Source organism: Cervus canadensis, chromosome 21 (assembly GCF_019320065.1).
Source record: "Cervus canadensis isolate Bull #8, Minnesota chromosome 21, ASM1932006v1, whole genome shotgun sequence".
Lineage (NCBI taxonomy): Eukaryota > Metazoa > Chordata > Mammalia > Artiodactyla > Cervidae > Cervus > Cervus canadensis.
The window spans coordinates 37,311,648-37,333,730 of record NC_057406.1 but is presented as its reverse complement, the minus strand read 5'-3'; the positions used below and the strand labels follow the sequence as shown (position 1 = coordinate 37,333,730).

Genomic DNA, 22,083 nt, shown 5'->3' with positions numbered 1-22,083 from the left:
CTTCTTCAGCATCTTGGTCAGCAGTGAGCAGCAAGATAGAAGGGTGAGACCATGGTTGGGAGCTATTAAGATGTTTTTCTAGGAATGTTAGGTTCCTTTTTCACAGCTTCTCATCTTGATCTTGGTAATTATTTATCTGTTGTTTCATCTAGTTCTGGAACTCTTGAATAGTGATAGTTTCTGCTTCAGGAGGACAAATGTACCAGAAACTCCCAATGAGAAGAGCAACTGTCAGAACAAGGGGCCAACACCACTTCATCTTGGCAAAAGATGTACTTTAGGGTTGTCCAGTCACTTGCTTGCTGGAGGTTAACGGAGACTGATTTTCAAGCTCTGATTTCTGAACATTGTCATCACCTGAAAAACTGCCATCTACTGAATACTTGCATGATGATGATGTCTGCATCCTAGCCCTTATCCTCATGGTTTGTTCAATCCATTCCTGAGGCTTTTTTTTTTTTTTCCCATATGCCAAGCTTGGTACTAATGATTGCTTATCAAAAGCTGTGAGATCTCGGCTTTGTGATGACTGCCAAAGTGATTCTTGGCAGAGTAGACCGCCAAGAATGTTGACTTGATTGATGATCTGGTGGTTTGGTCTCCAGACCCAACAGAATCCCCGGACCTGACCTTAACAACAGTAACATCACTGTCAGAGCTGTCTTGTTTTCCTCAGTTTCCCCTTCTTTCAAGAAATTAACCTTTTGTTGGACACTATCTGCTAAGCTGCTTCAGTCATGTCCAACTCCTTGCAATCCTATGGACCACAGCCTGCCAAGTGCCTCTGTCTAAGGGATTCTCCAGGCAAGAATACTGGAGTGGGTTGTCATGCCCTTCTCCAGGGGATCTTCCCGACCCAGGGATTGAACCCACATCTCTTCTGTCTCCTGCATTGACAGAAAAATTCTTTACCACTGAGAAGCACTCAGTTCAGTTCAGTTCAGTTGCTCAGTTGTGTCCGACTCTTTGCAACCCCATTGACTGCAGCACACCAGGCTTTCCTGTCCATCACCAACTCCTGGAGCTTACTCAAACTCATGTCCATTGAGTTGGTGATGCCATCCAACCATCTCATCCTCCGTTATCCCCTTCTCCTCCCACCTTCAATCTTTCCCAGAATCAGGGTCTTTTCCAATGAGTCAGCTCTTCGCATTAGGTGGCCAAAGTATTGGAGTTTCAGCTTCAGCATCAGTACTGCCAATACATAATCAGGACTGATTTCCTTTAGGATGGACTGGTTGGATCTCCTTGCTGTCTAAGGGACTCTCAAGAGTCTTCTCCAACACCTCAGTTCAAAAGCATCAATTCTTTGGCGCTCAGCTTTCTTTACAGTCCAACTCTCACAACCAAACATGACTACTGGAAAAACCATAGCTTTGATTAGACGGACCTTTGTAGGCAAAGTAATGTCTGCTTTTTAATATGCTGTCCAGATTGGTCATAGCTTTTCTTCTAAGGAGTAAGCATCTTTTAATTTCATGACTGCAGTCACCATTTGCAGTGATTTTGGAGCCCAAAAATATAAAGTCTATCACTGTTTCCCCAACTATTTGCCATGAAGTAATGGGAACAGATGCCATGATCTTAGTTTCCTGAATGTTGAGTTTTATGCTAACTTTTTGACTCTCCTCTTTCACTTTTATCAAGAGGCACTTTAGTTCTTCTTCACTTTCTGCCATAAGGCTGGTGCCATCTGCATATCTGAGTTTATTGATATTTCTCCCAGCAATCTTGATTCCAGTCCAGTATTTCTCATGATGTACTCTGCATATAAGTTAAATAAGCAGGGTGACAATATACAGCCCTGATGTATTCCTTTTCCTATTTGGAACCAGTCTGTTGTTCCATGTTCAGTTCTAACTGTTGCTTCCTGACCTGCATACAGGTTTCTCAAGAGGCAGGTCAGGTGGTCTGGTATTCCCATCTCTTTCAGAACTTTCCAGTTTATTGTGATCCACACAGTCAAAGGCTTTGGTGTAGTCAGTAAAGCAGAAGTAGATGTTCTTCTGGAACTCTCCTGCTTTTTTGATGATCCACTGGTGACTTCTAATTCACTCATTTTAGTATTTCCATTTGTTTTATATGCCAAATCAGATATTAAGATTCTTAGAGGGGGTCTACACAGGCTGATTACAGGATCTTCATTCATGACTGGAATCCTTCTGTGTTCTCCCGATACTTTTCTTTGAAACGGTTTGGCTTAAAACAATTTGTGGAGGTGGTTTGTCCTCTCTAGATGAATGGGAATCCCATTATCTTCTCCGGGTCATAATCAGAGACAGTTTAGCAGAGGCAGCTGTGAATGTTCCTGCTGCTGGAGGTGGGGAGCTCTTTGCTTCTTGATCTCCTTGGCTTCATGGAGTTGCCAACATTTCAAGACAAGAAACTTATGCAACCAAAACTGATGACACTTGTATTCAGAAGGGAGAGTCAGAATGAAATATGTAGATTTATTTTGGAGTTGGCTTTTCTTTTATTACTATGGTTCATTACATATATATGTTAGATTTAATATGGCTGATTCATATCAATGTATGACAAAACCCACTGAAATGTTGTGAAGTAATTAGCCTCCAACTAATAAAAATAAATAAATAAATTGGGAAAAAAAAATTCAAAATCTTTTATAAGCCCCCCATGTCCCCAAAACATCAGGAGTTCTATTAAAAGCCAAACTGATTTAATATCTGAGAATAATTTTTCCTTTTGAGACCATATAGCACAAACTCATAATTGCACAAACTAGCAATCAACCTACGACTGTAATAATCCTCTAAATAACAATCCTCTAGATTATGCATCAGAATGAATATCCTGTAATTTTGTAAAAAGCAGGGATATGCACAAGGACAAAAAAGTTTGAGAGACTTCTATTTAAACTTTCCAAGCACTCCTTTCTCTTGCCTGTGTTAAAAGTCACCCTGGAAGTAGTCACCGTAAGATGACAGATGTACTGACTTTGGGTTTAGGTTGCTAAACTTCACATCTTTCCTGAGTCTCCCCAGAACTGTTTGAAGGCAAGAATCCATTCAATTAATAGGAGTTCAGCACTTTAAGGAGCAAACAAGGTAACAAAGATACTCTGAGGAAGAAGATGAATTGGGCCATCTCAAATCTAAGCTTCCAATTTGGCAGTGTTTTCTGCATTTGGTACTTAAGACCATGTCCATGAGGGGGACACTTGAGGCCTTTCTCTTACAGTTCAGGGACAATTCCTTTTTCTAAAACAAGTACATCAAACTGAAAATTCTTGAATTTCAACAGTTTCTATTTTATTGGAATAAGGCATGACCTTATTATCCTTTATTGAAACAAGGAGAATTGTGGCAAAATATTGAATTCTTTTTGCCCCCTTGAAGAGTGAGGCTTAGTTCTGTTTTTGTGGCTTTCATCTCAAAGTGAATCAAAAATCTGTATTCTGTGAATTCATACTGACAATATTATGTCCAGAGTATGGTGGCAAACATATTTGGCTCTGGGTTTACAATCTTTTTATATATTGTAGCTTTAACTGTACTGTTTTCTCTTCTACTTACTGCTGCTTCAGCTATTGTTCAGCTCTTTCAGAAACCTGAAAAAACAACCCTGGAAATTCTGAGATGTCTGAAATGGACACCAAGACTTTAAAAATCTTTTTTTCCCTCCTTTGTCATCTCTTCAGTTTGCTAGCATACTGCTGAAAACCATTTAGAAGCATACATATGGCTTGTAAAAAGTTAATATTAAGGTTAGAGGGTAAGAAGACATGGTTTTTCAATAACTCCCTATATTAGATTTACTTTTCATTAGTATTTCATGCTACAGCAAAAGAAAAAGAAAACAACACAGCTCTAGACTTTAGCTTTTATTTCCTATCACCAAAACATAATAGGATGCATAGTCAACTTATTCTGGTCAAAAAAGCAAAATTCAGATTTAGTTAAAAACAAACATAGCTTATTTTAATGGGACTGTTAAGAACACTGTTTACATCCCAGAAAATCTGACACTTGTTTTTGAATATATATGTATATAAAATATATGAATGTATATAATTAATATATATGGAATTTAAAATACAGAGTATTAATTGTGATTTCAGTATTTTCTGGGCTTTCACCAACAACAAGATATACCAGAAGATGTGAAAATAGGTCTACTTTTATCAGTTACTTTTCCAAACTTCCCTTCTGCATATTTTAAACTTATGCTTTTAAAAAGCAATATCCAGCAAATCTACTGATAGAAAATTACTCATAAACATATGTTTTAAGTTTAGTAATATGTTTAATGGATTCTGTTTGCACAGTCACTAATAAGTTCTTTCTTTCATGGGCATTGAAGAAAGGTCAAGTATGATGATCTGGAACTGTACTCAGGCAGGTTTTCCAGTTGGTTACATCATATCAGGTAAGAAGGACTGTTTACCTTCTGATAAATGAAACAGTTCTTCAGTTTTTGAATGCTGCCCTTTTAACAATGTTAGTTGGATATGAATGCCTCTCTTTTTCTGACTTTATTTACACCCACCACACACACACACACATCATACACACATGCCTTCAAGCTGTTGTTTCATTTATATACATGCTTGACATGGAGCTAATCCATTAATTACTTGGTCAATCAGCTAATCAATAAAAAAGTTAAGACTGCTACTATTTGTGCGTTTTATATATATATATATATATATATATATATGTATGTATATGTATATGTATATGTATACTTCCCAAAAGTATACAGATAGTGGCCTTGTCCTTAAGAAGTTTATAATGTTTTTGAAGAGACACACACAACCATTAAAGAACAACTAGGTAATGACAATTAGGTAAAGATTAGTCCAACGGAAGGTCAGAATTGGGGAGAGATCATTGCGGGAGAGTGTAGCAGAGACACCTTCATAGAGGTTGAGGAGGATTTGAAGAGACTGAAAGAGAATATCAAGACTGTTTTCTTAAAGAGAAACAAGATGTGGGGAAAAAAATCTAGGAAAGCAGATGAGCAGAAACAAAGACAGACTGTTTAGTGACACCGAGGAAGGAAGTGACACTTGAGTTTAGTGGAGCTTAGGAGTAGTCATATAGTCTTTCATTCACTCATTTATTCAATATTTATTCTGTACCTACTATGTGCCAAGCACTGCTTCAGGCACTAGAGAAATAGAGTGGTCTAAAGAAGACTATTCTCTGCTACTGTACACTTCATATTTTAGCTTGAGTAGACAACAAATTAATATTCTTCAGGTGAAGATCAACACTATAAAACATAACAAAGTAGAGCAGAGGATTTGACAGAGGCAGAGAGGAGATCTTTCTGGAGGGATGGTTAGAGAATACCACTTGGAAAAGGTGGTAATTAAGAGACTTAAAAGAAGTGGTGGTCCAGTGGCTAAGACTCTATGCTCCCAATGCAGGGGTCACGGGTTCAATCCTTGATCAGGGAAATAGATCCCACATGCTGCAATAAAGAGTTCGCCTGTCACAATGAAATGATCCCTTGTGCCACACTTAAGGCTTGGCTCAGCCAAATAAATAAATAAATTTAAAAAGATGTTAACAAAAGAGAAGTGAGGGAGGAAAGGAACCATGCAAAAACATCAGGAAAGTAAGTCAAAAGCAGATGAAAACACAAGAGAAAAGTCCAAAATGTGTGTTCAGACTTGGTTTCAGTGAGGAGTGGCAGTAAGTATAAGATAGGCACAAAATGAGCAAGGGGGGACTGGTAGGATAGGAGAGCATCAGAGAAGTAGACAGTGATTAGAGTAGGAGGGTGTGTGTTACAGGGCATGGGGAAAATCTGGAGAGCTTTGAGCGAAAGTGTGGCCATACTCTATGTTTGAAGAATGTCACACTTGTAGGGAGTTCCCTGGTTCTGAGCTTTCACTGCTCTGGCCCTGGTTCAATCCCACATCAGAGAATTGAGATCCCATAAGCCATGTGGCATTGTCAAACAATGACAACAACAACAAAATCACAACTCGTTACTGGGAACAAGAGATTGTAGAGGGGGCAAGAGTGGAAGAAGAAAATCCAATCAGAATTTTTGGCCTGGGAAAAAACGTAAAGTTAATCAGACTATTGGTAGTAGAGGCTTAAGAGTTGGTCCTATTTTTAAATAAGACCGACTGGAGTTACTGATGGATAGGAAGTGTGTGGATGAAAGGAAAAGAGAAATAAAAGCTGATTCTTAGAAAGGTGCTGGCATTTCTAAGATATGATGAACTGGAGGGAACTGGGGAAATGAAAGATAAAAAAGGGTTCCTTTTATATAAAAATTCTCAGAGCCTTAGTGCTAATAAGAAGCATTGTGAGCTGCCAAAATGGCTAGGGCATAAGTAATGTTTCTCAAACTTTTAGACCTTGGAATCATGTGTGTGTATAAAGCATACTTTGGAAAATGCCCCCCAAATCAATTTTTCTTGAGAACTCCCCTAGATTCAAAACAAAATGTGTATATAGAGAGAAGGTTGCACTGATTCAGTTTCTCCTTAGTCCCCCATAATCTTGGAATTTTAATGTTAAGAGACTTTGAGGCTGCTTAGTCTAACATTTACATTTTACAATTTTGGAAAACTGACATGTTGAATTGCTAACAGACCAGTTCCACAAACCTAGTATCACTTTGCTGACAAAGGTCCATATAGTCAAAGCTATGGTTTTTCTAGTAGTCACATATGGATGTGAGAGGTGCATCATAAAGAAGGGTGATCACTAAAGAACTGATGCTTTCAAACTGGCACTGGGAATCACAGCACCACTCTTGAGTCCCTTGGACTGCAAGGAGATCAAATCAGTCAATAACAAAGGAAATCAACCCTGAATATTGGAAAGTTTGATGCTGAAGCTGAAGCTGTGATATTTTGGCCACTTGGTGTGAAGAGCTGATTCATTGGGAAAGACCCTGATGCTGGGTAAGATTGAGGGCAGGAGAAGAAGAGTGTAAAAGAGGATGAGATAATTGGATGGCATCACCAACACAATTAACATGAGTCTGAGCAAACTACAGGAGATACAGAAGGACAGGGAAACCTGGTGTGCTATAGTTAATGGTGTTGCAAAGAGTCAGACACAACTTAGTGACTGAAGGACAATAATATGTTGTCTTACACTTAAAAAATACACTTCTTCAAAATATATTTATAAGTATTAGCTTGAGTTTATCTTTACTTAAGAAACTCTACTATGGCCTCACTACATTTTGACAATGAACTTGAGTACCAGCACTAGGACCAGAAAGGTGCTGACAATCATTCTGGGGGAACGATATAAATATCCTGTCTCTTGTATCAGTTTTAAAACTTAATGTGCACACATACTCATAGTTCGTTTCATGAAATTATCCCATTAGGGGCTGATAGACTTGAATATGATTGTTACTCTTTAGCGATAATTATTTTTATTGTGACATCTAAACATTTTTGCTTTAAATACCACCAATATCCTATATCCTCAATTTCTGCATTTCAGCTTAAGAAAAATTTAGACTTACCTGTAATATTATCATAGCATTAATGGAGTCTCAATAGTAAATGTCTTATTACTGATGTTATAATCATAATGAGTTTCTCTTTTAAAATCATCTACATATTTTAGATAAGTAATAATCTTTTCTTTATATTTTCAGATAAGTAAATTGAACTGCAAGAAATATATACTGTATGTAAAGCTGAAGTTGACATAGAAAACTCCCTCTCTGGGAATACAACTATTGTTGTTCAGTTGCTAAGTCGTATCTGACTCTTTGCGACCCAACGGACTGCAGCACACCAGGCTTCCCTGTCCTTCACCATCTCTTGGAGCTTGCTCAAACTCATGTCCATTGAGTCGATGATGCCATCCAACCAGCTCATCCTCTGTCACTCCCTTCTCCTCATGCCCTCAATCTTTCCCAGCATCAGGGTCTTTTCCAATGAGTCAGCTCTTTACATCAGGTGGCCAAAGTATTGCAGCTTCAGCTTTACGTCATTATTATAAATCATGTTGAAAGAGATTCTGAACCAACTTCAGGATAATAGTGATATAGAAATATATGTTTAGAATGACTCTGACTCTAAAAGATTCAATATGATCAGAAGAGTGATTTGATCTAAGGCAATGCCAGGTGCCTTGACCTGAACTTCTGAAATGTAGGCCTGATCTTTATCAGAACATTCAAAGAACTTTCATGTCTATTGAATACTCAATCCAGAGTTCACATCTCCTTTCCTCTTTGATAAACTTTTCAACTTTAAAGTATATTTCAAATCTAATCTATTTAGTAAAAATCTATCAACATATAAAGAAGTTGTGTAACTTGCCAGCAAGCACAAGATGAATTACAGATGCTCTTTTAGAGTAAGTGAAAAACGGGTATAAAAGAGTCTTAAATCCTATTGGCCACAACTAAAGAACTGTGAGTTTTGATTTGTTTTGCTTTTGTTTTTAAGATGTCTTAGGGTAAGTAAATTCTCTTTTTTTGAGTCATCTATAGCTCTACATACTTGGGCAGTTCTGCCTTTTTATCCCAAACTACCACAGAATCCATGTGGGAATGGGAACACTCATTTTTGTTCTTCACTAAATCATCTGGGCAGCATAAACCAATATGTATTCCAGACTTTAATGTGCAGGCACATTATTCAGTCTTGTAAGTTAAAGCAAGACCACTAGGCCAGAAAAGGATGCACTGGGGGAGTGAGTGAATGTTTTACCTTTGTTTCCCTGATAACAGGCACTAGACTTTCTAGTAGAAGGTTCCATGTGTAAAGCTTAATAAATTTGAAAAGAAAATAATTCTGGTAACAACTGCTTTACTTCTAATTCAGACAATTTCCAAAACATCTGAAAAAAGTCACAGATTTAGGAAAATCTTACAACAAAAGTAAAGGTAATTAAAACTGTAAGTGTTATGTACCCTAAGTTGCTTCAGTTGTGTCCAGCTTTTTGCAACCCTATGGACTGTAACCTGCCAGACTCTTCTGTCCCTGGAATTTTCCAGGCAAGAATACTAGAATGGGTTATCATGCCTTTTCCAGGGGATCTTCCTGACCCATGGATCAAACCTGGGACTCTTATGTCTCCTGCGTTGGCAGGTGGGTTCTTTACCACTAGCACCATGTGGAAAATTGTATAGTAAAGTAGTAATTGCATAGAAATTCTACCTTAGGGCTCTGACCCATAAGGTTGTATTTACCTATTAAGTTCCATATCCTACTTTCCAGAGTTCAATGGTAAGAGTTTATCTCAAATAAAAAAATGGATTGATTCTGGCAAGACAGACTAACCAATTTTAATATGACATTTCCACATAAAGTGTTAAATACAATTTATTACATGTTCCCAAGCCATGAACAACCTTTTTCTACATATTTTCAAATCATGGTTAGTGCAAAAGCATTGCAAAGCTCACTGATCTTTTGTAAATTAAACAACACAAAAATCCTGAACAAATATTGTTAAGTAACAAATTGGTCAAGCACAACAAACATAAACTCATATTTTCATCAATTTAAGTTAATATTTTAGCAATTCTTTTGTGCTAATCTAAGGAACAATATTTTAAAATTACTTTCTATATCCTTTTTTGTTTTGATTTTTTGGCAATTTAAATTTCATCTTATTTTCAAGAAAAGAAAGAATTACATGACTTCTGGGTGTTCTTGTCTTCCTGTGCTATCTTAAAATTCTCAAATGACTGATACATTTTGTCTTTTATGTTTCAACTTACAAAGGCAGACAAAGGACTGTCCACAAACCTACTTCTTTTTTTTTGGCCACACCTCACAACTTGTGGGATCTTAGTTGCCTGACCAGGGAATGAACCCCGGGCCTTGGCAGTGAAAGCTCATAGTCCTAACCACTGGACTACCAGGAAGTTCCCCAAAAGGCTTTATTGCAAGCTCTCTGCACACATATATTAAAAAAGTTGACTTACAGCGCAAAATGAATAGTCCGTAATGCTGGATCAAGTCTAATCTTCTCTTGTTCTGAGGACAGTGTGACTATCACTACCTGCTGTGCACTGGTGAACTTGCCTCTGTGTGATATTTGTTATCCATTTGTTGTTGCTGTTGAGTCACTAAGTAGAGTCTGACTCTGCGATCTGGACTATAGCTACTCTAGACTGTAGCTTGCCAGGCTCCTCTGTCCATGGGATTTCCCAGGCAAGAATACTAGAGTCGGTTGCCATTTCCTTCTCCAGAGAATATTCCCAACTCAGGGATAGAACCTGTCTCCTGCATTGGCAGGTGGATTCTTACCACTGGGCCACCTGGGAAGCCCTTGGTTATTGATTACTGTGTAACAAATCACCCTAATAATGGTTTAAAACAAAACAAGAAACTGTGATATTAATCATCTCCCTGTTTTTGTGTGTCAGGAAACTGGGTGCAGACTAACTGAGTGCCTCTCATGCATGGTCTCTACTGAGGGGTTGCAATCAAGGCATCATTGGGGCTGCAGTCAACTCAAAGTTCAGCTGGGAAAGACGCTGATTCCAAGCTCACTGAGTGGTTGATGATAGACCTCAAAACATCCACTTTCAACAGAGCTCATGTGAGCTTCTCCGCAAGGCTGTTTAGTAACATGAGAGCTGACTTCTCCCAAAGCGAGGAACCCAGGGGAGAATTAGACATAGCAGGAGCTCCCTGAGAGAGCAAGATAGCACCCATGACAGAGGCCACAATCTTCCTAAAAGTCAGCTTCACTTCATCCAGCCCAGGCTCAAGGGGAGGTAATTACATAAGTGCAGGGCATCTACTATCTACTATGCATTATCTCATTTTTATTCTACTGAAACTCTGAATGAGGCCATTGAGGCTTAGGACTGTTATGACTTGCCTGAGTGGTAGGGACAGGATTCAAATCCAGGTGTGTATGACACCAAGCTATTCTCTCAACCACAATACCCCAGTGCCTTTTCAGATAAGAACTTCAGTTATGGCTGGGGGCCTTGGCACAGTATCTGTTTTGCTATAAATATGTAGGGGTTTCTTGCACTGTGTACACTTGTGCAAAAACTTGTCAAGATGCCATAAGCCCTATAGATACAGTTATTAAAACATGTAATTTTCTTCTCTTCCTAAACAGCAGGTTCAGGAAGCTTTCTGTTATATTAACATACAAATGATTCCCTGAAAATACAACAGAAGCATCTGAAGAAAAACTGGCACATTAAATACATCACACATGCCTTAAAGGATCTGTAAACCTCAGTGGCTGTATATAAAAACAATAGATTACTTCTTCCTAGATCCACAATGAAAGAAAGGGGAAATACTCAAAAAGGCACTGTGTGGGGTGGACCTCACCTTGGGGGTACCTCTGAGGTTTTGACAATTTTTGCTTGCTTATCTTCTTTTCCACTAGTGATAGAAGGGGCTACGTGCACAGGGTGAGCTACCCCACACCTGCGACACACATCTGATTCCCATTAGGAAATCCTCAGGATCCAAAATAGAACCAATGGAACAAAGAAACATTTAATCAGATGGAAGTCAGTGAGAGTAGATGTTTTCCCGCTTATTTTCAATAAATAGGGCTGCTCTTCTTCTCCATTCAGGATTTTACAGTGTGTACTTGACCGCTAAAGCCTTGAAAAAACACAATGCCGTACGTCTGGCACATTTTAAAACACATTTATCCAACTGAAGGAATCAAGTGGGAAAACACTCTGTCGGTCCTCCTAAAATCCCAGCTGGATTGAGAAACGTAAGAAAACCATAACCTCCCTCCTTGTAAACAAGTAAAGGAGGTTTGGTTTCAATTAACAAAGCTAAATTTGGATATTATTGTCTAAAACTGGCAATAGCACCTGCTCAAAGAGAAAATGTTGAAAAAACTTAACACTGGAACCTACCAAGCAGAAGATACGAGAAGTCAGGGATTACGACAAAACTTGAGAGTTCTCTCTCCAACATCCACTCATCTTTCTTACCAATAAAATTTCAGTTTAGTCCTAGGAAAAATGTGACCTTCCTCATGGTATCATTCCCAAGATCTCCTTCCAGCTGGCTGCAAGGGGTAACTAAAGAGATGTTACTGCAAGTTATTGGGGAGGATCTCCAGAAGAGCTCCTTAAAAGTGAGACAGACACCTGTCTCGATTTTCTTTTCCCTTTTTTGATTCTTGCATCCTTCCCTTTTCCACTACCTCAAATGTGTTTACTGGAGCTCCAGATGCCATTCTATAGCCTTAATCATGTAAGCCAGTGCTAAGGAGTTAAAAAGTACAGAGTGAGTGTGTGTGTGTGAAAGTCGCTTAGTCGTGTCTGACTTTACGAGCCCGTGGACTAAATACACAGTGCATGAAATTCTTCAGGCCAGGATACTGGAGTGGGTAGCCTTTCCCTTCTCCAGGGGATCTACCCAACTCCGGGATTGAACCCAGATCTCCCACACTGCAGGCAGATTCTTTACCAGCTGAGCCACAAGGGATGCCCAAGAATACTGGAGTGGGTAGCCTATCCCTTCTTCAGCAGATCCTCCCAACCCAAGGAATCGAACCAGAGTCTCCTGCACTGCAAGCGGATTCTTTACCAACTGAGCTATCAGGGAAGCCCTACAAAATCAGAAGGATCCTGATTTTTTTATGACTTTGCTAAGCTTTTGTACCTTTAAACTACTCACCTCTGACTTGCATATGCCATTGCTATTTCTACCTTCTGTTACTAGGAGGAAAATATAAGTTTCAGTGATAAAGGTACCAAGTGTACACTGTATGTGTCTACTACGATAATAGAAACAAAAATTTACTTTGAGGATAAGCTCAAAATGTTGGGAGTGAGACTGAAATTTCCACTGAGTTAGAAATTTTAATTTGGGGGCTGAAAAACAACTAGTGGAATATAACGTCCTGTAATAGCTTAAGAGCATATGAATGGTAATAAAAATCATAGTAATCAGGTTATGCCAATCACCTGAACATATACACCTCCAAGTTGCACTGACAAGTATCTTTTCTTTTCTTGTTCTTTGCTAGAGTATCTCATTTACAAACTTTAGAGTAAAAAACACCTAAAAATGTTAAAAAATAAATAAAGAGGATGAATTTGAAACTAAAGCAGTGAAATTTTGCCCAGGCAAACAAGTTAATATATGGAAAGAAACAAAATTATTAATCAATTTGAAACTTATATTATGGATAAAATATGATACTTTTGTCCCCAGGAAATTCCAAGTAGTTTTGCAAATTAACTTTGGTAAGTAGAGAGGACATTGTGGCATAAATATATATTTATATTGACTTTCCATCAGTTTCACACTCATTATTTGGTGTTCGTTTTCCATTCAACATGAAATTTAATAGTGCATATATTTTATGCACTTCTGGAACAAAAAATATTTAACAAATATTTAAAAACGAAGACAGAATGAGTAGAACCAAACACAATCTGATCTCAACCATACAGTTAACGGACTCATCTCAACAATAAAATAATAGCACCAGTAGCTAACACCAAAAGTGAATGTTTATGTGCCAAGTAATGTAAACACTACACATGCTAACTAATTAAATTCTCATAATAATCCTATGTGAGGTAGGGACTATTTTAATCTCCATTTTACAGATGAACAAAATGTGGCAAGAGGTTAAAGTACTTGCCTAAATTTACACATCTAATAAATTGCAAAGGTCAGTTTTAATCCAGGAAATCTGATTCAAAACCACACATTCCTAATGGTATACTATTCTTACTGAGATGAAAAGTAGACCCATGCCATGCTACAATGTTAAAGTTAAAAGACTTTCCAATAAAATGGGACAATCCAGTAATGGTAAACAAAACAAGAAAAGACCAAGAATCTTCTCTTTCTTTCTTTAACTATTTGTAGGGAATTTCCAAATCAGAATTGGTGTTGTTTTGGGTAGAAATTTCATAAATTGATGGTTCATAGCCCAGAGATATTTGTGAGGCTGGTATAAAAGCTATTATATGACTTGTTTCTATTTCAACCACTTACTTTTCTTGTCAAATAAATAACAATGACCATCTGTAGTTGCTTTTTATACATCCAAAAGAAGCAAATGGTTGTAAACTAGAATTCTTACAGAAATAGCCATGTTAATTAATAAAAGTTCCCATTTAAAATTCTTATTTCTCATCTATACTTGTAATTTTATATTTATATTGACAAGTGAGAAAAGTTCAGAAGAAAACCTGGCAAAGTGTCTTAAGTGTAATTCACCTTCCCCAAGCATCTTTACAAATGCATTACAACTGGGAAGTAAGATTAACAAAGGTGGGAGGATAATTTTATTTCTTAAAAAAGCTATCCATAAGTGCATATTGCACTTGAGATGAACCTGAAACGTCATATAAAGTATCATACAGTCCCAAGACATCTGCTCTTTCTCCATTACAGTGTACTATCAGAGGACCCCATTAATTAAGGCAATGCAGCCAATACATTAAAACTTTTTTCTTTTTGTTTTAATGTGAACAAATTCAGTCAATACACTGAAACTCTTTCTTCTTGTGTTCTAATATAAACAAATGACATTATGCAAGGAAATAGAAGGATCAAGTAATCTAAATGGTGTGTGGTAAAACAAATGCAGACTATTATCATAGAGAAATTCCATAGGTATGACCTACTCAAATGACTTACCACCTCATTTACTATATAGGTATCACTAAGCTTGGATGAAAAATGATAGTTTTGCTGATGTATATCTAGACTTCTGTAAGTAAAAGACACTATGGAGTTTAAAGTCTCCAGGAAATGCCAAGATAGTGACTCTGAATATAACCATGTATATTCAATATATGTTAAATGTTAAGTATGCTAAACTAAAAATCAAATCATATTCTCTGAGCAGAAGTTGGTCTTACTAAATTTTCTATGAAAATCCAGCAGTCAAAAACTATATGGAATCAAAGGAAAGAAGCAGAGAGAATGTTTCCTAATTCATTCTATGTGGCCAACATCACTCTAATACCAACACCAAAGACATGAACAGAAAACTACAGACATCTCTCATGAACACAGATGAAAAAAATCCTTGATAAAATATTAGCAAATCAACCCAAAAAAGTATAAAAAGAATTATATACAATGACAAACTAGGTTTTATCTCAAGCATGCAAGGCTAGTTCAACATTCAAAAATTAAGTAATCATCACATCAACAAGCTAAATAAGAAAAACCACATGATCATATCAATAGATGCAGAAAATGATTTGACAAAATCTAACACACACGATAAAATCCCTCAGCAAACTAGGAAGGAGGGAAACTTTCTTAACTTCATAGAGACTATTCACAAAAAACCTTGAGCTAACATTATACTTTAGGTGATAAATTCAAAGCTTTCCCACTAAGATCAGGTACAAGGCAAGGATGTCCTCTTTTAACCATCCTTTCAACATCATAACAGAAGTCCTTGCTAATGCAATATGCCAAGAAAGCAAAATAAAAGGTATACAGATTTGAAAGGAAGATAAAAATCTTTGTTTTACAATAAAGATGGAATGATAAATAGATGGCAAACATACATATAAAAAGATGCTTCAACATCATATGCCTTCAGAGGAATACATATTAAAATGACATACCCCTACACACCTATTAGAATGACCAAAATCTGGAAAATTTACATCTCTAAATGCTAGTGAGGATATGGAGCAACTCTCATTCATTGCTGGTGGGAATGCAAAATGGTCTAGCCACTTTGAAAAACAATTTGGTGGTTTCTTATGAAACTAAACATATTCTTATTATATGTTCAGAAATTGTGCTCCCTGGTATTTACCCAAAGGAGTTGAAAATTTATGTCCATACATAAAAACCTAAATGTGAATGTTTATAGCAGATTTCTTCATAACTGCTCAAATTTGGGAACAACTATGATGTCCTGCAACAGGTGAATGGGTAAACTGTAGTATATCCAGACAATGAAATATTATTCAGCACAAAAAAGAAATGAGTGATCAAACCATGAAAACCCATGGAGGAAAGGTAAGTGCCTGTGCTGCGTGCTAAGTAGTTTTAGTCATGTCTGACTCTTTGCAACCCCATGACTGTCTGCCAAGTTCCTCTGTCCATGGGGTTCTACAGGCAAGAATACTGGAGTGGTTTGCCATTCCCTTCTGCAGGGGATCTTCCTGACCCAGGGATTGAACCTGCACCTCTCGTGTCTCTTGCATTGGTAGGCAAAGTTCTTTACCACTAGCGGCACCTGGGAAGCCATAAATGCCTAATAATAAGAGAAAGAAGCCAATCTGAAGAGGTTACATATGATTCCAATTGTATGACATTTTGGAAAAGGAAAAACCATGGGCAGTAAAAAGATCACTGGTTGTTGGGTGGAGTAGGAGGTGTTGGATAGGCAGAGCACAAAGGATTTTTAGGACAGTAAACATAAATTGTATGATGTTATATGATGTTATAATGCAGGGATGCAGGTTTGATCCCTGGGTCAGGAAGATCCCCTGGAGGAGGGCATGGCAACTCAGTATTCTTGCCTGGAGAATCACCAGAGACAGAGGAGCCTGGTGGGCTAAAGGGTGTCCATAGGGTCACAAAGAGTCAGACACGACTGAAGTGACTTAGCATGCACATATCGTTATATATTTTTCTAAACCCATGAAATGTACAATACAAAGAATGAATTCTAGTCTAGATTGTGGATTCTGAGTGACTGCGACGTGTTAATGTGTGTTCACCAGTTGTAACAAATGTACTCACCTGTGGGGGATGCTGATAACAGGGGAGACTGTGCATCTCTGGGCACAGAGTGTATACGGCAGAGAGTATATGGTAAATCTCTGTATCTTCCTCTCAATTTTGTTATAAACCTAAAACTACTAAAAAAATAAATCTATACAGTTCTTCATTTATTCAAAGAAAACACTGAAGTATATTTTAAAATTTATGTTGAGTGTGTGTGTATATATATATATATATATATACATATGTACAATTTTTAACAAAAAAGTAGACCTTTCAGTGATCAGAGAGCTTTACATAAAAATGAATTATGTGTCCAGCATTACCTACGTTGTGAGCTGAGAGAGAAATGAGAAAATGTAGGGATAATGTTTATGGAGGAAGACAACTACATAATGCAGACATCAGAGACCTCTGCAGAAGCAGTCTTCCTCAAAGGTGGCATTAAAGCTGGGATTGTCACTCCCAAATTGCCAACCTAGTATTCATATTTTAAGGAATACTGAACCACAGTTAAGGAAAGACATGTTTGGAGTCTGGCTCAGTTAAAGTCAGCAGAAGAATTGAGTTCTTTGGGGGAGTGTTACCAATAGATTTTACATGTATCCTGTAGATACGAAACAAAGTCACAGCTGATTGGTTTGAATCAGGGACCACATGGAGCAATCATCAAAAAGAAGGATGAAGTCCTGGAAAGCAAAGAAAGCTCACTGGCATTTCATTTCCTTGAGGGACTTCATCCCACTATTTGATGATCACTCCACAAGGTTCCTTGTACTAAAACTGTTGTTATGCAAAAAGAACTGCACAAAGTTGTACAAAATATTGATTTCATCAAGTAAATTTAGTAGTTTCAAAGGAAATCTCAAGAGTAGAATGGAAACTAAGTACTGACAATTCTGATTGTCACTCTTATTTTACAGATGAGGAAATTAGAACATCAAAAAGTTCTGCATCTGAGGACTGACTGGCAGTAAACTATATTCAGAACATACAAGTTCTTGGCTCCAGAGTCTAAACTCATACTGTCGTGCTGAATTAATGTCCAATACTTTGTGATAGAAGATGAATATTTAATGAAAACAGTATTTGTGGGGAGGTTATCTTTTTAAATCAACTTTAGTAAATTGTATAGGGAGAATAAATAATAGTGCAAAGGACTATTCAGATTCTAAAATACAAGAAAGTGAAGTCACTCAGTTGTGTCTGACTCTTTGCAACCCCATGGACTGTAGTTGGCCAGGATCCTCCATCCATGGATTTTTCCAGGCAAGGATACTGGAGTGGGTTGCTATTTCTTTCTCCAAGGGAATCTTCCCAACCCAAGGATCGAACCAGGTCTCCTGCACTGCAGGCAGACTCTTTACCATCTGAGCCACCAGGGATGCATTGTTGCTAACATACATGAAAGTACAGGTAAAATGAAGAAAACATTTAATTAGAAGATTATTACAAGATATCCACATGTGCTAAAGACTACAAAGTACTTCTGTTGTCCAAACCAAATAGTGAAGCTGTTGGGAGGGCTAAGGAAACACCTTTCAAATAAAGTTTGGCCAAAAAAAAAAAAAATCACAGCAAAGCAATATTTCAAAATCTGGTTCTCATTACTTGGCTATTTAATCTAAAAAAGGTAACTGGGTTGGGGGGAGGGAGGGAGAGCACTATGAATAAATAAATAAATAAATAAATTTTAAGGATCACTTCAGTGGCTAAATTTTCTGTATTCTTGAGTCATTACAAAGGGAACCACACAATTTTTAGTTACATCCATCTCAAAATAGTCTTTGGTAATGCAAAAAGGGAAAGTATTAAGAGAATTGAGAAGTGTGTTTATCAGATAATCAAAGTATCAAAATAATAGTTATCAATAACTACCACTTAAAGTGTGACTTACTAGAAAAGTGACATAAATTACTTGATTAAAGGATAAAACCACAAAAATTAATCTTGAAGAAAATATTTAAAACACAGTTTATATTTTATAGGCAAGCAAACTATTGACAGAAAACGAAGTGAACAAATTTAATGTAAAAATAAGGATTATTTGTTTTGGAAACTTGCTCCTAATTAAGAGATTGCAGGTGCCTGATTTTGAGTATGAATAAGCCAGGTGCAATTTCACAACTCTTAAAATGTGGAAAAGAGACTCAATGAAAATATTTTAAAATAGAATTTCACTATAATTAAAAGCTCATGTAAAAAATATATAAGCATACTCTTCTCTAAAATCTGGAAATTTTACATTGTTCCTCCTCTCTCTTTAAACTTTTATATTTACCCAGTGTTCCCTACCATTTTTATCCTAGCAATATATCTTATGCTCAACAGTGATCACTCCATTTTACTTCTCTGAAAAATATGCGTTTAAAAATTAAAATTCATTGAGCCTTTTCAGAGTTTAAATTATAATTTCTGAAGTCCTTTCATTGTTAGGTCATCAGAGATAACATCAATTAAGGACTGCTCAATTACAAGTCCATGATAGCATTTGATAGAGATCAGTTACACCTCAATGTAAATCACTTTTTCAATTTTCTTTTGGGCAAACATTTCAGACTTCACTTCCTAACCATCTTCCTGTTGTGCATGTTGCTTCAAGCATCCTATCTTTCCTGCATCTTCTCAAATACAACCAAGCGGTCTTCTATATCAGCCCACTGCTCTTGGTGTGTTATCTGGAATGCTCTTCTCCTAGACAGTTGCATGACTTGATCACTCTCTATACTCATGTCTATTCTTCAATGCCAACTCAGTTCATCACTGAGGGCTGCTCTCACTCACTTTAAAAGAGCACCCCTACTCTTCATCTGCATCAATAACTCATGACATTTATCATCCCCAAATATTATCAGTTCAGTTGCTCAAGTCCTGCCCAGCTCTTTATGCCCCATGAACTGCAGCACACCAGACTCCCCTGTTCATCACCAACTGCAGAAGCCTGCTCAAACTCATATCCAATGAGTCAGTGAAGCAATCCAACCATCTAATCCTCTGTCATCCCCTTCTCCCTCCTGCTTTCAATCTTTCCCAGCATCAGGGTCTTTTCCAATGAGTCAGCTCTTTGCATCAAGTGGCCAAAGTATTGGAGCTTCAGCTTCAGCATCAGTCCTTCCAATGAATATTCAGGGTTGATCTCCTTTAGGATTGACTGGTTTGATCTCCTTGCTGTCTGAGGGACTCTCAAGAGTTGTCCCCAACACCACATTTCAAAAGCATCAATTCTTCGGTGCTCAGTTTTCTTTATAGTCCAACTCTCACATCCATACATGACTGCTAGAAAAACCATAGCTTTGACTAGATGGACCTTTGTCAGCAAAGTAATATCTCTGCTTTTTAATATGCTGTCTAGATTGGTCATAGTTTTTCTTCCAAGGAGCAAATGTCTTTTAATCTCATGGCTGCAGTCACCATCTGCAATGATTTTGGAGCCCCCAAAAAGTCTCTTACTGTTTCCATTGCTTCCCCATCTATTTGCCATGAAGTGATGGGACCAGATGCCATGATCTTAGTTTTTTGAATGTTGAGTTTTAAGCCCATTCTGCTCTTTCACTTTCATTAAGAGGCTCTTTAGTTCTTCCTTGCTTTCTGCCATAAGGGTGGTATCATCTGTGTGTCTGGGGTTATTGATATTTTTCCCAGCAATCTTGATTCCAGCTTGATTCCACCAAAATATTATACAGGTACTTATTGTCAGTCTCATACCCCATTAAAATGTAAGCTCCCTAGAAAATCCTAAGGAAAATAGGGATTCTGATATATTTACTTTTGTATCTACAAGGTCTTAAATAGTACCTGGTATACAGGGGTGTTGACTAAATGTTTGATAAATTTATTGAATAAAGAACAAAAAGAGAAAAAATAATTACTAATTTATTTTAGCAGTTATACTTTAGAAAAAAAGTCATACATTTTCAACATTTTCAAGATTTTAATATTTTTACCTTCAAATAGATGTATAAATTATTTTAAATGATTTTAAAAGCCTGCAAACCATTTTAAAAAATAGTACACTAGTGATAGGGCTTCCCTTGTAGCTCAGTCAGTAAAGAATCTGCCTGCAATGCAGGAGACCCAGGTTCGATTCCTGGGTTGGGAAGATTCCCTAGAGAAGGAAATGGTGACCCACTCCAATATTCTTGCATGGAGAATCCCATGGGCAGAGGCACCTATAGTCTATGGGGTCACAAGAGTCAGACACAATTTAGCAACTAAACCACCACACTAGTGATGGCTATTCTTTAAAATTACATAATCTATTAATAAAATACAATATCACATGTAATAGATTGCATTCTAAATAATGGATAACTGATTGTTTTTATTTTTATGGGAGGTGTGTGTGTGTGTGTGTGTGCGTGCACACGCTCAGTTGCATCTGACTCTTTGTGACCCCATGGACTGTAGCCTGCCACGCTCCTCTGTGCATAGATATAATCAGGATGAATGGGAGAATAAAAGAATTAGTAACAGTAATTTATAAAATTATTTGAAAATCATATACATTTTGAAGTTTATAACAAATCAATAAAATGAACAAATTGTCAAGTTTCTTCATTTGTCACTGAAAATTGTTATTGGAAACTCTCATTTTCTAAATTTTGTTAGATCTATTAACACAGGGAGGGTTCCAATCTAATTTCTTTGACACTGACAATTTTAGGCTTTTAAAACTAGAAGAATTAATTAATGATGTTGAAGTCTCTCTGAAAACGTAGTATTCTGGAATGCTCCATGAGTCAAGATAACACTGTGAGTCCTCAAACATCCTGGAATCTCAAGGAGTGCTTAGCTGGACCTAAAGGAAACTCCTTCCAGTGGTCTTTGGATACACAAGCTCTGCTTGCTTCAGTTGACTTCAAAAACCAACCCTCTTGTCACTATCTCTGTGCATGTCAAATGTAATATTAGCTACATACATCTTTTAAAATTAATATTTGAATCCAGGCCACACTGTAGATACAAGGTATCACTCAAAAAGAATTTTGTCCTTGTCTACAGATACTGCCTTATCCATCTCTGAGTGGAGAAGTGGCCCAGTACCAGTTATTAATATCATCACTATAAAACAAATTATCATAACACTTAGTGGTGCAAAACAACCATTGATCATGCTCATAACTTCTGTGAGTTAGGAATTAGAATATGGTGCAGCTGGACAGCTTATTTTCCCTTGATGTTTGGGACCTCAGCTGGAAGACTTGAAGGCCAGGAGCTAGCACATCTGAGGATTCATTCACTCTCATATCTGATGGTTGATGCTGGTTCCCTCACTTCAGCTACTTTCAATTTTGTCACTGCTAAGTGGCCAGATTTCACAAGTTAGTGTTTCAAGAAAGAAAAAGATGTAGGTGGAAGCCTTATTGCTTTAACTAGCCTTGAAATCACATACTGTCATATCCATCACGGGCTTCCCAGGTGGCACCAGTGGTAAAGAATCCACCTGCCAAATG

The 22,083-nt window shown here is 37.3% G+C and overlaps 1 protein-coding gene across 4 annotated transcripts in view; it reads right to left on the bottom strand.

Moving 5' to 3' along the window:
• The window catches only part of CCDC91 (coiled-coil domain containing 91), a 366,658-nt gene that overhangs the window by 9,799 nt on the left and 334,776 nt on the right, over window positions 1-22,083 (bottom strand). The window lies entirely within an intron of this gene.